The 18,399-nt window shown below is 30.3% G+C and overlaps 1 non-coding gene across 1 annotated transcript; it reads left to right on the forward strand.

Moving 5' to 3' along the window:
• Window positions 1–10,024: 10,024 nt before the first annotated feature.
• LOC121216525 (small nucleolar RNA R71) lies at window positions 10,025–10,131 on the forward strand. The gene has a single exon (XR_005912706.1). It is a non-coding gene; the product is annotated as a small nucleolar RNA R71 (small nucleolar RNA).
• The last annotated feature ends 8,268 nt before the right edge of the window (window positions 10,132–18,399 follow it).

The following is an 18,399-nucleotide window of genomic DNA, read 5'->3' on the forward strand; positions in this document are numbered from 1 at the left end:
CTATGATTTTTTCTAAAATGAGTTTATTTAAAGTCTCAAAAATTAATGTAAGTTAGCTTAGCCATTTCATTGGCTAATGTAGCCTTCTCAATCTAGCCTTGGTTCAAAACCTTGGACTGAGTTTTCCAATCTACTTAAGTAAGTCTGCATGCATGCATATATGAAAAAGGGGAAATTTGGGAAAAACAAGCCACAGAGAATTTTGAAAATGGTATTCTACAAAGAAAATTAGGTACGAAATTCCGATGTCGGTTGCCATAGAAAAGATGCTATTAAGTTATAGGTAAACACTTGAGGTGTATTATTGTATACAAAGAACTGAAATAGTTAGTATTTAATTTTTCTTTAAAAATTTGAAACTATAAGATAGGAAACTGAAAATTGACTGAAGTTAGCTAGTGATTATTTTTTCTGAAATTGTAGATCAAATTTAAAACCATAGGATACATATTTAACAACTGTAGAATGAGGAACCATGGGGCCCAGCGTCGAGCTACCCAATTTCAGTCATTTGCTTCTCAAAGAATTGTGCCTAACCCTAAGAAGGCTGACATCATGATTGCACCTACTTCCGAAGGTGAAAACTAGGAGGTTGGGGATGATGCATTATTTGTCCCAAGCAATATTAGGAGTTTTAGAAAAGGTTTTCAAGATTATGGTTGAAAGGACTAATATGGAGGGAGAGACTAAACGCTTGGAGTGCAAAAGAAAGGAAAAGAATAAAGTTCGAGAAAGGAGAGAGTCTGCATCCACTAGACCAAATTCGTGACCTTTAAAGTGGGCCGATGAGTCAGACCTCAACAAAAGGTTGTAGTAGTTATTACAGGAGAAACTGTTAGATTAGCTAGGATACTGACTTGTAGATATTGTGGTAAGCATAATCCAATAGAGCTTCTATCAAAATTGGGAATTGGGGTAAAAGAATCTATTAGTAACGTTTCCTTAATTAGATATGCAAAACATATGTTGGGAATTTAAGAAGACGCATTGTCTGAAATTGTGTTGGAATCAAAGTTGCGCAGCGAAAGCTTGGTGGCCTAGTTTGAAGGAAAAGGGGTAACAAATTTGTGACCAAGAAAATTTCGAGGATAAAATTTCCTTAACGAGTGGAGAATTGTAACATCTCAAAAATTGGGGGTTAGTAGAATCAGGTTTGTGAATCGAGAGAGAGTGATCATGCCTTAATTTTTTTCTTAAATTATCTATGCATTTTTAGGAAATAAATGAGGTATTGGTTTGTTGGTTAAGTGTTAGTGTAACGTTTCTTGAAACTCATGTTCAAATCCCTTCTCTCGCGTTATTTTTATTATTTTTCAAATTTTGCCTTAAACCTTAGTATGTGACATGCCTTGTTTCTTTTAAATAAATATTTCAAATTATGTCAAGAATGAGTTATTGGTTTGATGGTTAAAAATTAGTGAATTTATCCATGAGGTCCTAACTTCAATTCCCTTCCCGTGCAAATAATTTAATTTTTTGACAAAAACTCATTGTTTTAATGTGTAGCTCATCCACGCCTAGTTAACCTAGGTATAAATATTATTTTTTACTAATAATAAGCCGTTATTCCTCCTCCTCATTGCCCTAGCCATTCCTCTCTTCCGCTCATTCTCTTTGATTTTAATTTTTTTTTCCTTTCCTCCATTGTTGTCGTCACCTACACCTAGTTTTACCATCTCTCTCTTTTTTTCTCATTTTCTTTTTGCCACAAGATTTGTTAACATATTCTCCACCATATTATTTTCATTTTTTCTCATTAAAAAATACCCTAAATCTGAAATCTTGAACTCCAAGATCGATCTCGAACATTGCCAAGAAACTACCATTGTCGTTTCTCTCAACTAGCTTGGGTAAGGTCTCTTCTCTCTTCAATTTCCTAATTAATCTTGTCCATTAAAAACCTAAATTTCCAGATCTGGAATTTAGAGGATTTTAAATGATTTCAAAGGTATTTTTCTATAATTTAATGAGATCTCAAACCATTTTAAAATTCAGCCCTAATTTTGGCCACCATAGGTGGTGGTGCGTATGTCTATTTGCAAGAGGGTTGTTTTTTCTCTTGGTTCATGCCTATATTTTTCTAGCGTTAATTTGAGTTCTTTAACCCTCCTAATCAGCTTTTACACCCATTTCAATTAGGGAAAAACATTATTGATCAATTGGTCATTCGGATTCCACAAATCTTGAAGCGTAAGTGCAATTAAGGGTAACTAGTTTGTTATTTCGACATAATTGTTGGGTAAAGGTTATGAATTGATTAAATGAAGGAATTTAATCATTAATTACCTACTAATTTTCCAGTATATTATTGAATTAGGTGCTGACCCAAACACCCCAACTCATCTGTAAAGGTGAAGAATAATTGCACGTACGGTTTGCACTGATACAGTGTAAATAATCTAACTAGTTTGGATTCATAAAATAGTTATAATTTCAATGATTGATTAGAAATCATTAGTGTCTGTTTGGGGGCTGGTTTAATGGTAAATTGATTGAATTTATACTGAATTTTGGTATAAGTTCATTTAAGGAACTACTAAGGAAAATTGGAAGATTCGCTAGTGTGCTGCGGGGAAGCGAAAAATAAGGTGTGGGTTCTAAACTCATAAAATTGTTTGAAAATGTTAAAGTATGGTAAATTATCTTGCTTATCGGATTGTATATTAATAGCTAAATTATTGATTTTGGGGGTGGCCGAACTAGGTATGTTTCGAGCCTTAAAAGATAGACATGTTGGCAAAGTTGCTAGTTTGATAGTATGGATGTTTGATTGAGTTTGTAATTGATTATTTAAGTTATGAGATATGAAATATTTAACTGAATAATATAATGTGTTGAGATATTAATCTTATGTATCATTTAAACGCATGAAATATTTGTTATATTGTGTACTAAAAAGGGTGCTATTTATGCACAATGAAAGCCCGTAAAGTATGTGAAATTGAACAACATTGATTGATACCAACATAATGGTAATTTGAAAGATTGGAACACTGTTTCCATTTACTAAAAGTATGTAATTATTGAGGACATGCTGAGCATGTCAAATGAATGTGAAAAGTATTAAGATATGATTATGTATGAGATTGTGTGAGATATTGCATATGCATTGGATTGGGATTTTGTGGTTGACGGAAGAGTTCTGTGGAGTACCGGTGGCATATTAAGCCCGCATTGTTTGTAGTCAGTGCACTGCACTTGGAGTACCGAGGGGATTGAAGATGTTATCACATATTTTATGTTATTGGCGATTATATCGCACCATTTGATATTTGGCAGATTTTCTGCATTATTGATTATTAGGTGGTTTTACCACATCGAGCTATGCTCATAATGTTTTTGAGTGGGGAACTCGTGGTATGTAACAGATGGTATGGGTAGGAACCTTTTTGCATTGCATCATGCTCATGACATATTCGAATGTTATTGATTTATGATATTTTTTGTATTGTGTTGTATTGAATGGTGCCGAAATTAATGATTGTTACTCAAATGAACAATGTCCCATGCCTATACATCGTTTGACATCAATTTGGTAGTGGCTATGTAATGACATGAAATTCCTATGATGGTTCTGTTTTCTTTTATTAATGCTAATATGTTTCACTGTATTTGATTTTTTGCCCATTTAAATAATTATTGAACTCAAACTGAGCTTTTCATAAGCTGACCACCCAATAGTGTTTAACTTTTCAAGTAAACCTCAAAATTAGGTTTGGACTCGGCATTCAGAGAATCAACTTAGACCTAGGAGTATTATTTTTAAATTAAGTATTATTAAGTCTTTATTGGTTTTGGCTTGTAATCTATAATTATTTATGGTATGTGGCTTGGTAACTTTTCTTTTAGGGATTTTTGCATGCATGGATTACTAAAGCATAATAATCGAATAATGCATCATATCGGGTTTAAGTAAAATTTGATATTGTTCCCTAGTTTCCACTACATTGAAAAGGAATTCTTTTTTTAAAATAAAATCGATAAGGCAACTAATTTTCTAAAATGACTTGAAAAATGGTTTTTCTGCTACATTAGTCTAACTTCGAGTGTTTTTTTAAAGAAAAGTGACAAGCAAACAGTTTTTCTAAAACAAAACTGTCAACAATAAAATGAATCCTAAGCATACACGACCTAATGAATGAATGCTTTTAAGATAACTCAAAGTACAACTACGATTTTCTCTCAAATGAGTTTATTTAAAGTCTTAAAAAGTAACATAAGTTAGCTTAGCATTTAAAGTCTTAAAAAGTAACATAAGTTAGCTTAGCCAATTCGGTGGCTAATGTAGCCTTCTCAATCTAGCCATAATGTCTAGGCCAGGTTTGGGAGGTTACATTTCCCATGCCTTTAGTTGTAGACGACTCTATCAGGTTCGCAACTTTACAAACATTTACAAGTCACTAATAGGCAAAACACAATAAAACTTATACATAAACATAAGCGAGCCTAGGTTCACACATACTAATCTTTTAGTGAACCTAGTCTCTTCCATTGCGAACCTTCTAAAAAGTTCTAAAGAAACAGAGTCTTACCTTAAGTTCTAAGAGCTAAGTTCTAGATTCTTGGTTTCATAAAAACTTGACAACAAGAGAAAGAAGTAATCGATGAAGAATTTTGAGAGAGCTTTGTTGTTTAAAAGAATATGAAATTTTAATGAAAATAGTTTAATTTATAGGCACTAAGCGTTTTGATGACCTTAGGTTGACGTAGTAAACGTAAGAAAAAGTTAAGTGCATGAGTGGCGTTGTGAAGAGGAAAATAAGTTGATTTCCTAAGTTTGGTATAATTGCCCTTTGGCTACTCCTAATTATTTTTATAGTCGAGACCCTACTTTCACTCTCGATCCAAACCAATGACCATGGCTCACCAGGCCCACTAGCGACCCCAGCTTGCCATGCCCCAAAATCCTAAGCCTTACTACGGGATGTTACAAGAAAGAGAAAATGAAAACCTAAATCTACTCTTCTACCTCCAAAAGCCAAAAGATGAAAGAAAGTACTAGAAAGTGAGGCACTAAGGTTTCTGAACAGAACATGAAGGAATAAAATGAACACTCTCTAATAAAAGAACTTGATTGAAGTGAAGGATATCAAAGATGGGATTGTTCAACACTACAAGATTTTCCACCCTTTATGTCAAGATTATTGTGTTAAATTTTCATGCTTACTTGACTAAGGATGTTGCTGATCCAAATTCAAATAATTGCATGATGGTTTATATAAGAGAAGATTATTTTGAATTTAACCCTTCTAATATTAATTACTTTATAAAAAATTTCAAAACAAAAGGATGGTTTTGCAGCTAATTGGGGCAAGACTATTTTGATTGGTAATGTTTGAAAAACTTGGAGCAAAAGGATTGGTTTTCCATTTCGAGTCTTAAAAAATTGTATGTTCCCTTGCACAAGTTGGTAATATGTGACTCGATGCTAACTTCACATAATGGATCAAGAGCAAAGGATTAGGGTTGTTACTTTTCAAAGTTGGTAATGAAATTAAAGTTGATTATGGTTTTATTATATTTAACCCAAATTTGAAGCATGCAAAAATATATGACGTAAGGTTGGGTTTGTCATTTCTCTCTTTAATTTATTAGCTCCTAATGAGGTAGAATAATATTCAAACTAATGGTTATGTAGAGCCTCTACGACATAAAAAAATACAATACAAAGTTTGATTTTTGGCAGCCATGTTGATGATACCATCCCAATTAAGCTCCAATTGTTAAAGAACATGAAGAAGATAATACTTTTGAGGAAGTTGTTGTCTCATAGCTGGCGCTACAAACACTCTATCTCAAGCACAAAGAGTTTGAACTTTGAAGAATCTTTGAGTTAAGCTAGATTTTGTCAACTCCCTATTACTGAGCATTAACAAAAGGAAGCTTGATGTGTTGCAATTCCTATGATATTTGGAAGCTAAAGATCTTTGAAGTAAAGATATGGAGTTTTGATTAAGGGGAGTTTTTTTTTGTTGGATTTCTCTTTTTGTTGAATTTTTATTGGGTTGTTATAAAAAAATTTTAAACTTTGATTTGTTTGTTTCAGTTTTTATTAAGAACATTTTGTTATTGTCAGGGAAATTTAAACGTATTTAATTGATCTCTTCTTATTTACAATTGTAATTAGATATTATTATTTTTGTATGTTTTGTCAAAAATGAAAACAGGGGATTGTTAGGATTTAATGTTGTCCAGTATTGGTGGTTTGCTTTTGCTAGCAATGGCAACCATAACATTTTTGCTCAGCAATTTTTTAGTTGGAAATTTTTAACTATGATATTGTATTAGTTTACTTGATGTATTGTGCAGTAAAAAATAGTAATCAGGAAGTTAGGTATAGGAGCTTAAAGAACTTGCTTTTCATAGGGTAAGAAGCCAAGGCATGAAGAGTTCATATGATTTCGAAGACTATGTTGTTGATGTTAAGAAAGATTTGAAGATAAGATAACCCTTTCAAATGAGTGGATATAATGAGCGTTTGAAAAAAAAGATAAAGGGGTTTATTGACTTGATTATTTAAATGATATACATTACCTATTTAGAGAGTTTTTCTAGACAGTGAATGAAACTTATTTTTCAAGAGAGGAATTATTGGTTAAAGTGCTTCGCCATCTTTGAATGAATTTGTAATACCTACTAAATGATTAAAATAGTAAATAATGAAAATTACATCGGATGTACAAAGGTGATTCTTCAACTTGAGAGTTAATCTTAAATCAATGTTTCTTTGTACTATATTGATCTTCGTGAATTTGTTCTCTCAATAAGGATTCGCAGATGTAGGATAAGTTTGAACTACGTTAACAATTTTTGTGTACACAGTTTCCTTATTGTTGTTTCAACTATTGTATCCACAACAATGCCAAACGTTCTTTCAAATATATTTTCTTTACATGAAAACCAAATATTAACTTCAATTATCACATTTTAATGAATATTAAACAATTTAAAGATTAACGATGCCTTAAAGACACTATTAGTGCTTATTATAACTGTCAGTTACAATGCCAATTACAACTTGCCTTATTTTATTGCCTTATTCAATTATAAAGCTCGCAAGACATTATAACTTGCCTTATTTGATTGGTATTTTTATTCCCAAGGCATCTACTGGAGTGAACTTAGTAACTAATCCTCCGTGTTTTTGTAGGCATATTTGATTGTGTTTTGATCAAATCCAGCAAACCTTTAATTATTAATTTTATGAAGACTTTTAGCAATTCATCAGTAAAGACTTAATGTAAAAGAATCAAGTTAAGCCAGGATTAGATTAAGTTTTTCAATATAATCAAAGTTCCCTTAAATAGAATATTTGATATTTAAGGAGTTCGATGACAAGAAGCTCTCTACTAAATATACACTTTATTAAAGACCTTTTTAAGAGGTTATTTTATTGGAAATAGAGATTGATATTAATTGTAATTGAATGAGCCTTTTATGCTTTTATATTAAATGAATTATTTAGATTAATATAGAGCATGAGAGAGCACCTTATTTGTTCAATTATAATTTTTTTTTGTCGCATGTAAAATGGTGTGAGATTTTTGTGTAAGTATACATGTCGGTTCAAGTAATAAAGAGGTAAGTGAGTATTGTTCCCACGAGGATCAGATTAAGGCACAAAATTGGTCAAGTTATCTTAATAAGGTCAACTTAATGCTATAGTAGAATGATTAAAGGCAATGTTATGGAAAAAACTAAGGTAAACATGATATGATGGGTAAATAACTGGAATTGTTATGGCAAAAGTGATAATAGAAATGTAAATTTGGGAACTATTGCATGAATAATATATAACTGAACATATAATCAACTAAGAATGCTAAGGTGAAGATATTTCGGCAACGAATCAAGTATAGTGTCTACAATATTTATGTGGAAGGTTAGGATTACTCAAAATCAACCTTGCTGGCAATAATGTTGTGGCAAAATCTTGATTAACTTATTATGGGGAAGACTCCTAGAGTGGCCTGCCCCTTACAGAGGCAAAACCTCAAGTCATTGTCCCTACTCATACATGGTCTTATTACAGTAACTTATGTAATTCCTTCTTTATGGTGCAAGCATCATTCAAACGTTGCTCATGCCATCCAATATTAGTTAAGTAATCTAACGTTTCCCGCATTAAATCAACTTAACAAGAATAATAATATTCCTAGGGATTGCACTTAAATAATTGAATGGGCAGTAAAATAATTAGATTTATACTATGGAAACTTAAAATAGTTAAGTATCATCAAAATAACCCCAACCCGATGAGATTTAACTCATCGGTTGGAAAATATAATTCCAAACCATCACAATTGTTTACAACCAAATAAGTTCACAAGAGAGCACTAATGAAATACCAGAAGAACGTCGAGAAAATAGCTTCCGCTGGTCCACACTTTAGCAACACAGTCCTATGTTGACCGAGAGGATGACTTCCTCTTCCACTCGAGATCTCTTACTCTTTTACTTCCCTCTAGGATACCTTTTGAGGTTCCCTTCATCGTCCTTTTATAGATAGAGTTTAGCCAATCAGTTTGTGTCAATCTTCTCCTCTTTTCTAGGGTGATTTATCTGGTACGATTTTAAATTTCAAACTAAAATAGCTGAAAGTGTGAAATGTTTGACTCAGTCTTCCTGGCATTGCTGCGGCACTCGTGCTGGCATATCATCAGCACTTTTTCCCTAGCAAAACTTCACTCATTTATTTTCTTTCTTCGAAAACTTGTTCCTTTCCTACCACGACACAAAACTTCCTCAACACCCAATTAAAAGCACCAAATAACTCAACATAGTCCAAGTCCAAATGCAATATAATAAATGCTAATTAAAATGCCCTAAAATGCAAAAAAAATATACCTAAGTACAAACAATTAGCTATGTCGAAAGCCGGAAAATATAACTATTTTCAAGAGCTATCATTTGTTAGTGCAAAATTATAAGTAAACTAACTAGTATCCATTAGTTTATATGGAATTGTTTCAAAACATTTAAAAATCTTTTAAACTGAACATCTTACCTAGACTTATGAAATCGCTGAGGAAATGGTAGCGATGGTCGTCCTTCAGGTTGCTGATACTATTTTGCTATGCCATTTCAGTGTGTAGCCTGATCTGGTTCTGCCATATCATATCTATGCTTACCCTTTTCAAATGCAGTATGTTTTTCAGATGGCTCTGTGATCTTTACCTGGTCACGTCTTGAGTCGTCCTCTTCTGTCATAACATTTTGAACATCATCTAGCTAAGTCCTGCTTTTGAGAGTAATAGCATTGCATTGCTTCTTTCCTTGTGTCCTCGAATTTTTGGTGTCACTGGGTAATGCTCCCAGTGGTCTCGTGTTCAAAGCATTGGCTATCTGTCCCACTTGATTCTCCAGGGCTCAAAGGGATGCAACCTAACTTTGGATCACAACATCATTCTTAGCCATATACTCCTTTAACAAAGCTTTCATAGAAGTAGATGATGACGCCTAACCATACTAATTATTTTTTTGGGGAATTGATTGAACATATCCTGGCGGCGCATTGTTGACATTATGCCTTGCGATAGTATTAAAATTTCCTGTACTTTGATTATTCCAACTAAAATTCGGTTGTTGTCTCCACCTCGAATTGTAAGTATTAGAGTATGGATTATTGTTTTGATTAGAGTTTCTCATATAGTATACTGATACTGGACTGGATGGACATTCATCAAACATGTAACTTTCACCACAATAAACACATGATGATTCAACTGCTTTTATTTCCTGCACAGTATTTAAAGGTTTCATGGTTTTAATTATATTAATTAGAGAATATACATGGGCCATCAATGAAGCGATTGTATCGAGCTCAATGGTACCAACAGCTCTCTTACCCGTCCCAACTCGTGTAGTTGGATACCGGTAATCATTATTGGTAATTTTTTCCAAAATTTCGTATGCTTCATTATATGTCTTATCCAACAAAGTACCATTTTTTGAGGCATCAACTACCATTCATGTATATGCATTTAGCCCATTGTAAAACATCTACTTTTGAGTCCAGTGTTGGAATCCATGCATTGGACATTTCCTAATTAACTCCTTAAATCGCTCACATGCTTCATATAGCGTTTCATCTTCAAATCTCCAAAAGGATGTAATATCATTTCTCAAATTGGCATTCATAGTGGGAGGATTATACATTAACAAAAATCTCTAATAAAGGTCATTCCATGATGCCACTGTTCTTGATGGTAAAACATTTAACCATGCCTTGGCATGATCTATTAAGGAATACGGGAATAGCTTAAGTCTCAATGCGTCTTCAGGAACAGCATATTGTTTGAATGAGTCACGGGATTCTAGAAAAAGTCTTAAATGTAGTTGTGGGTCTTCATTGGGTAAACCACCAAATTGCCTTACAGTTTGTAACATCTAGAACATTACCGGTTTCAACTCGAATTGTTGAGCTTATATAGTCGGTCTGGCTATTCCTAGATTCAATTCATCTAGCATCAGGACAATATGCTCTCTAATTGGCCTGTCTCGATCATCCACCACACGCCCCAGGTGAGGATTCTCATTGTGATCATTTGGACTGCCATTGAGATTATTCTTGTTTGCAGCCATTTTTATCAATTCTTTTCTCATTCTTCACAAACTTCTGTCAATCTCTTGATCAAAAAAGTATTTTGTGTTAGCAGGAATGCCTCTTTTCATGCACTGATGGCAAACCTGTAAAAATTAAATTAAACTAAATTAAATAAAATTACTAAGTAAAATAACCAAACCAAATTTCACCAAACTGTCGATCCCCAACAATGGCGCCAAAAACTTGTCACGTGTAAAATGGTATGCGGTTTTTGTTCAAGTATACACGTCGGTTCAAGTAATAAAGATGTAAGTGAGTATTGTTCCCACGAGGATTGAATTGAGGCCCAAAATTTGTCAAGTTATCTTAATAAGGTCAAGTTAATGCTATAGTAAAATAAATGAAGGAAATGTTATGGAAAAAACTAAGGTAAATATGCAATGATGGATAAATAACTGCAATTGCTATGGTAAAGGTGATAACAGAAATGTAAACATGGGAACTATTGCATGAATAGTATATAAATGAACAAATAATCAACTAAGAATGCTAAGGCAAAGATATTTCGGCAGAGAATCAAGTATAGTGTCTACGATATTTATGTGGAAGGTTGGGATTACTCAGAATCAACCTTACTGGTAATAATGCCATGGCAAAATCTTAATTAACTTACTGTGCGGAAGTCTCCTAGAGTGGCCTACCCCTTTCAGGGGAAAAACCTCAAGTCACTATCCCTGCACATATAGGGTCTTATTACAATAATCTATGAAATTTCTTCTTTATGTTGCTCATGCCATCCAATATTAGTTAAGTAATCTAACCTTTCCCGCATTAAATCAACTTAATAAGAATAATATGCCATCGACTATTCCTAGGGATTGCACTTAAACAATTGAATAGGCAGTAAAATAATTAGATTTATACCATGGAAACTTAAAACAGTTATTAAGTGTCATCAAAATAACCCCAACCCGATAAGATTTAAATCATCGGTTGGAAAATATAATTCCAAATCATCACCATCATTTACAACCAAATAAGTTCACAAGACAGCACTAAGGAAATAACGGAAGAATATCGGGAAAACAGCTTTCACTGGTCCACACTTCAACAGCACAATCCTGTGTTGACCGAGAGGATGACTTCCTCTTTCACTCGAGATCTTTTACTCTTCACTTCTCTCTGGGATCCCTTTTGAGGTTCCCTTCATCGTCCTTTTATAGAAAAGGGTTAACCAATCAGTTTGTGTTAATATTCTCCTCTTTTCTAGGGTGATTTATTTGGTACGAGTTTAAATTTCAAAATGAAACAACTGCGCGTGAAACGTTTGACTCAATCTTCTGGGCATTGCTACGACACTCATGCTGGCATATCATCCGCACTTTGCCCCAGCAAACTTCACTCATTTATTTCCTTTCTTCGAAAACCTGTTCCTTTACTACCACCACACAAAACTTCCACAAAAACCAATTAAAAGCACCAAATAACTCAACATAGTCCAAGTCTAATGCAATAACAAATGCTAATTAAAATGCCCTAAAATGCAACAAAATATACTTAAGTACAAACAATTAGCTAGGTCAAAAGGCAGAAAATATAACTCTTTTCAAGAGTTATTATTTGTTAGTGCAAAATTATAAGTAAATTAACTTGTATCCATTAGTTTACATCTTAACTTTTATGGGAAATGTCTTAAAGGGAAATTAATCTAGTTTGTAGTATGACTGATGATACAACTTAGTGAATGAATTTAACATAAATCATTACTTGTAATTATTATTTATAGTGGATTAGTATGCAAACACTTTTTTAATATTCATTTTTATTTTTTATTAATAATTATTTTATCAAATTACAATTGAACAAATAGCAAACAGATAGAAATCCACGAACTCCCAAACACTCTTATTAATAATACTTTTTGGTTTAAGAATTAAAAACTAACTAATTGAAATAAATAATACATTCAATATAGTATTTTACTAAAATTTGAAATTGTACTAATTACAAATTTTTCTTTTTATCTTTTTAACATATAAACTTTTAACTAAAACCATCACGCTGTTTTCCTCGAAGAAAAACAAACATAACACATTAATTAACATTTCCTATTGTATTTAAAAATATTAAGTGCACTAATTCTAATTGAGGATGTTAGAGTCTAGGGATTAGTGCGTAAGCCATGAAGAAGCATTAGCCACGTGATCAAACATCTCCACTATAACTTGCAATCGTACTTAAAATTTGTTTGTTCTGAAGCTTGAGTTGTTCACCACTTGAAATGTCGTGCAAGTGGGCATTGTTTATTTAATCTCAAGCAGAAAGGCAATAAATCGAAGGGCTTTAGTGAGAACTTTGATTTTCACATAAAGTGCCAACAGTTATTGTTTGGTTGCTGCAGGGTCAAACTTATAAGTCCCTTTTTGCCTTCTCCCCTACGGAAAAAGAATAAATAACTACGATATATTAGAATAATACAGTGTGCGTGTCTGCCCATTGACCGTTGTTTCTAGTCCCTTCTCTTAGCTTATATCAAATTTAGCTATTAACTTTACTCTACGATCTTTTGAAAAAGAATTAAAATAATATTTATTTTAATGATAATATTAATTAAAATTTAAAACTTTTAAACACGATAATTTATATGACAATTTACATATTTTTTAAAATTTTATAATTTTTTATATTTTTAGTTTTGATTTTGATTTTTTATAATTTTTAAATTATTTATTGACATGATATATAAGGCAAATAATATTATATTAGTATAATGTACACATTGACTCTCATATAAATTGTCACACCAATAATATTAAAAATTAATGTTTTAGTCTTCTTTTTCATTAAAAAACTAATCTACTTGTTTTTAAAAAAATTAAAAACTAAATTTAATTAAAAGAAGAATAATAATCTCATTACGTTTTAGTTGAATGTGCAAATTTGACATGATTTTAAGAACCCATTTTGAAGTGAAAGTTTATGGCTGCAACTTGTCTTGTAAGTGTCATTCCAATGTTAAAAACTCAAAACAAATGTTACTTAGAATATGTGAAATGTACATTACCTAACCAATGTTCGAGAACAAACAAGTGCCCAAAACAACACTTATTATATGTCTAAACAAAAACGTCGTCCATCGTCAAGGAACCTTGAATTAGTTCATGTAAAAGTTAAAAGATATAATGACTTATTTGGTCTTTTAAATTTTATAAAAAATTATTTTAGTCTTCATTTAATTTTTCGTCTTTTTTAGTCTTTAAACTTGTATTGTTTGTCAAATTATCCCAAATTGAATGGAAATGTTTTAAGACGATTTAAGAAAAAATATAAGTTCAAGGACTAAAAGAAGTCAAAAAATAAATGAAAAGCTAAATGACATTTTTTATAAAATTGGAGGGTCAAAAAAGTTATTATTCCAAGTTAAAACTGTTGGGGGGGGGGGGTGGTGAAGGGTGAGAAGTTAGGTCAGCAAGATGCAGGTTGCAGTGTATAAGTGCGTGCTTTGGCAACTAACTTTATGAAATGAGATTCCACATATATGATAAGCCCACCCCTCAATCTTCAATTTGTTTGTTTCCTCTTTTCTTTTCCATTATCAAAAGGCAAAGAAAGTGGGTCTCATTATGTTAATGGAAAATGATAAGCACTGTCCACCACTCTTTTAATCTTTCATTACTAAAAAGAATAAAGGCACCCACCCATTTTGTTTAAACTGAAGAACCCTGGTTCAGAATTATACCCATTACACCATAAAATTTTACGGTTCGTATGAATATTCTACAGCATCTGTTGGTAAAGTTAAATTTTAAATGAGAATTGAATGTGGGAAACACAATGCAACTAGCTACCCAATTAGCTGTTCCTTGTCCTTGTTTAGATGTCCGTAAACACTTTTTATCTCTTCTTTTTACCATTGTAAGACTGAATATTGCCCTCAATCCTATAGCTCAATTTTACTGTCAATTAAACAATTTATGTTGAATTTAGAGAAAAAATTATGTTTAGTGTTCATAGTTTTATCAATTTATACAAATTTTTATATATTTTTTCACAATACTTTTCGTGTATTTTTGTTATATTGATTTTGTTTTTTGAGCCATGTTATATTTAATTATTTTCTCATATTATTATGTCTTTCTTTCTTTCTTTTTTTGAAGTTTATTTTATATTTATATCAAACTTAACTCATATAATATTTTGTATTATTTATCATAATGATTCTAATTTTACAAACTTAAAAGTTATATTAATTCATGTGCTATACATTGACATCTATAATAATAAAATAAAATTTGACCACAACCAATAAATAAAATCTATCCCACATGGATCAATATTTCAATTTAACATTTGGAATGATTAATTTTAAGTTAGATGTGTGATGTGTCAATCAAACTATTTTAAGTATGATATTATCTATTTTGTAATTTTCTTTTATCATTTTGCTTCATCAAGATGAAGTTAGGAAAAACGTCTTTTATAAATGCATTATGTTATTTTTGTATAATGTTTGATATTTTTTTATATTTAGAAATTTATAATTTTATATTATAATTTATTATACATTATAATTTTATATCTAGAGTATTACAGATTTATATATACATTTATATTTTATTTTAAGTAAATTTTGAAACGTTTGTGCATGTTTTAGTTACTTTTTCATTTTATATTATTTCTATTTAGTTTATTATTATAAATTAATTTAATGAATAATTTGTTTATTCATGTCATGTCCTAATTTATAATATATTTGTACAATTTATCATATTAATTTAATTTTTTTAAATCGCGTTTATATTATGTTGTTATTGTTTATGTGTAAAGTATTATAAATTTATATATTTTTTAGAGATTAATATTTTTTTTACATAATTTTTAATATATTCGTTTTTTTTTCATAAAATGATTTTTTTTGCCATATTCTAATTTTCATAGTCCACATAATTTTGGTCAAATAATTAAATATTCTATTTATGAATTTATTTTTTAATATTAAATTATTATATATCATATTTAAAAGTTGAATATAACCAGTGGTGGAGTCAAGGGTTGATAGGGCCCCGATCCCCTCTAAAATGAAAACTTTTTCATTTAGACATTTTATAATTTATAAAATTTTAAATTAGTAATAGTAAAATTACATTTTGACCCTAAAAAATAATAAAAACTTGATTTAATCCTTTAAAAATTATAAAACATAAACTATTAAAATGATAAAATTACATTTTTACTATCATAAAAATATATAATTTAAATTCGACCTTCCTAATATATTTTTTTTACTCCACTAAATATAACCTTACTAAACGTAGCAAGCATACATATAACATTATAGAAAGAAAGCGTCTTGAGGATGATTTTAGACATTGATGATGAAGTGGGAATTTAAATATATATATACATAACCTTTAACATATATTTTTTAAATATATATATTTTTAATATTTTACTATATCTTTATAAGACACTTGACAACCTCTTAATTGGAGTTTAAAAACTCCACCAGCAGTGTAGCAAATATTTTTCATATATATATACATGAAAACGAAGGTCATCATCATTTATTTTAAGACTGCAATTTAACTTATAAGAAATTATATTGATGTGTGTTAGACTTGCTCATAGGCCGAGCCACCCGGCCCTACCCGAAGTCCCACCCAAAAAGTGAAAGGGTTTGGACAAAAATATAGGTCCAAAAAATGGGCTTAGAGAAAAAAAATAAGGCCCATTTTAAAAACGGGTCAGGCCTCGAGTAAGATTGTTTGCCTAAGCTGGCCCGGTTCGGCCCAAATTCACTAAATGAAAAAAATGCTAATTTTTGTTATTTTAATGATATTTTCTTGTTGTTTTCTCCCTATTTTGCTACCATTTCACTATTATGTTGCTACTATTTTGTTGTTATTGTTTGAATATTGTATAACACTTGTTTCATTGTTAATTTTGTTACTATTTTAGAGGCATTTGTTTGTTAAGTTACACTTATATTAGTGTTATTTAAGTATAAATACGTTTTAAAATTTATTTTCAATTGGTTGGGAAACATTTACTTTAATATTTTTAGTATTTTTGATGTATTATATATATTTAAAAATTATGTAAAAAATACTATAATATAAAAAAATTTAATATGGGCAGGCTGGGTCGGGCTCGGGTTTTAACATTTTTATCCGTGCCGGGCTTGGATAAATTTTTTGGGTTGGGTCAGGCCCGGGCCTAGCAAACGGGCCTAAATTTTTGTTCGGACCCAACTCGAACCCAACCCAGTCCATGATCACCTCTAATGTGTGTAGAAATACTTAAAATATAGAGGTATGTTTAAAAGTATCATATAATAAAAATAAAATGTATGATCCGGAATTAAGTAATAATAATACATGAAAATTGGATAATATTAAAAAAAATATATATTAAATTAGGAGTAAAATGGAATTTAAACACTTAAAGACATCATATTAACATATAAATACATCATATTAAAAATACTAAATGTGCTACAATTGTTTATCATGATGTTGTTATCAATCTTTAGTCGGTGTTGTTAACCAAATCAATCAACAACTTAATCAATATTAAATAATTGGTGGAGGTAATTAAATATTTATAATAAAATTAAAAGGTATAAATTACAATAAAATAAATTTTTGGTTGAGCGTTAAAATTAAGGTTTTATCAATGTAAATGGTATGAATTTAATTCCTATTAAATGTAATTTTTTATTGACTTATGTACTATGGAATAATATAACTTATTTTAAATATGAAAAAATATTTTTTAATTTTTTTTAATTGAGTTAGCGTCTGATAATCATAAATTTAAATAATAGTACAGATGATGGATATATACAATAAAAATCATACTATTAAATTAACTAAACATATAGTTTATTAAATATTTATTATTAAAATTCTGTTTTAATATTTTAAAATGTAAGTGAACTAATTGAATGATTATTTAAACTATTTGATTTTTTTTAGGTGAATTGTGTTAGGTACCTAACATAAGACTAAAAAAATATTTCAGACATTTCAACCACTGAAAGTGCTGCTCTCTTCTCTTTCACTTTGGGACGATCCTTTTTTCTTTTCCGTCTTTTACTTTGCGGTGGTAAAATGGGAGTCACATGCGAGTAAATCTTATTTATTTAATATATATTAGATAATGGAGTAAAAAACCAAAATTATGTAATAATTATATTTTAAAAAATTGATATAAATAATAAGTTAGGCGTTGTTTAAAATGGTGAAATATAAATGTTTAAATCATAGATGCTTAATATATAAAAGGTATGAAATAATAAATATACTTTTAAAATTATACAATTTACTTTATAAAATAATATTTTCATTATTATTCAATTAATCGTGTGGATAATTTGTGGTACCAACTTAATTTATAATATATGTAGACACCCAATTTTTCCGAATGATTTCATATGAATTTTATAGCATTTTGGACTTCAAATTCATTGAAACTGTGTGGTTGGATAATGAATTTTTAGTTTAATTTTGGCACTGAGTTGAATTTTGATTTACTGTGTGGTTGGATAATGAATTTTTAGTTTAATTTTGGCACTGAGTTGAATTTTGATTTACTTTGTGAATTAAATAAAATAAAGGTTTAATGATAAATTTGGCTATTAACGTTTACATGTTTTGTCAAAATGATATTAATTGTATTTTTGAGCTTTTTTTGGTTATCAACTTTAATTTTTTTTTCAAATTTCTTTTTTTTTTTAAAAAATTTGATGAAAATACCGTTAAAAAAGGTAACGGGATGATGTGGAATTTCATATGTAGAATATTTTTAATGAGATATGATTTATTACTTAGATAACCCGATAAAATAATTAT

The sequence above is a fragment of the Gossypium hirsutum genome, chromosome D04, assembly GCF_007990345.1.
Source record: "Gossypium hirsutum isolate 1008001.06 chromosome D04, Gossypium_hirsutum_v2.1, whole genome shotgun sequence".
Taxonomy (NCBI): Eukaryota; Viridiplantae; Streptophyta; class Magnoliopsida; order Malvales; family Malvaceae; genus Gossypium; species Gossypium hirsutum.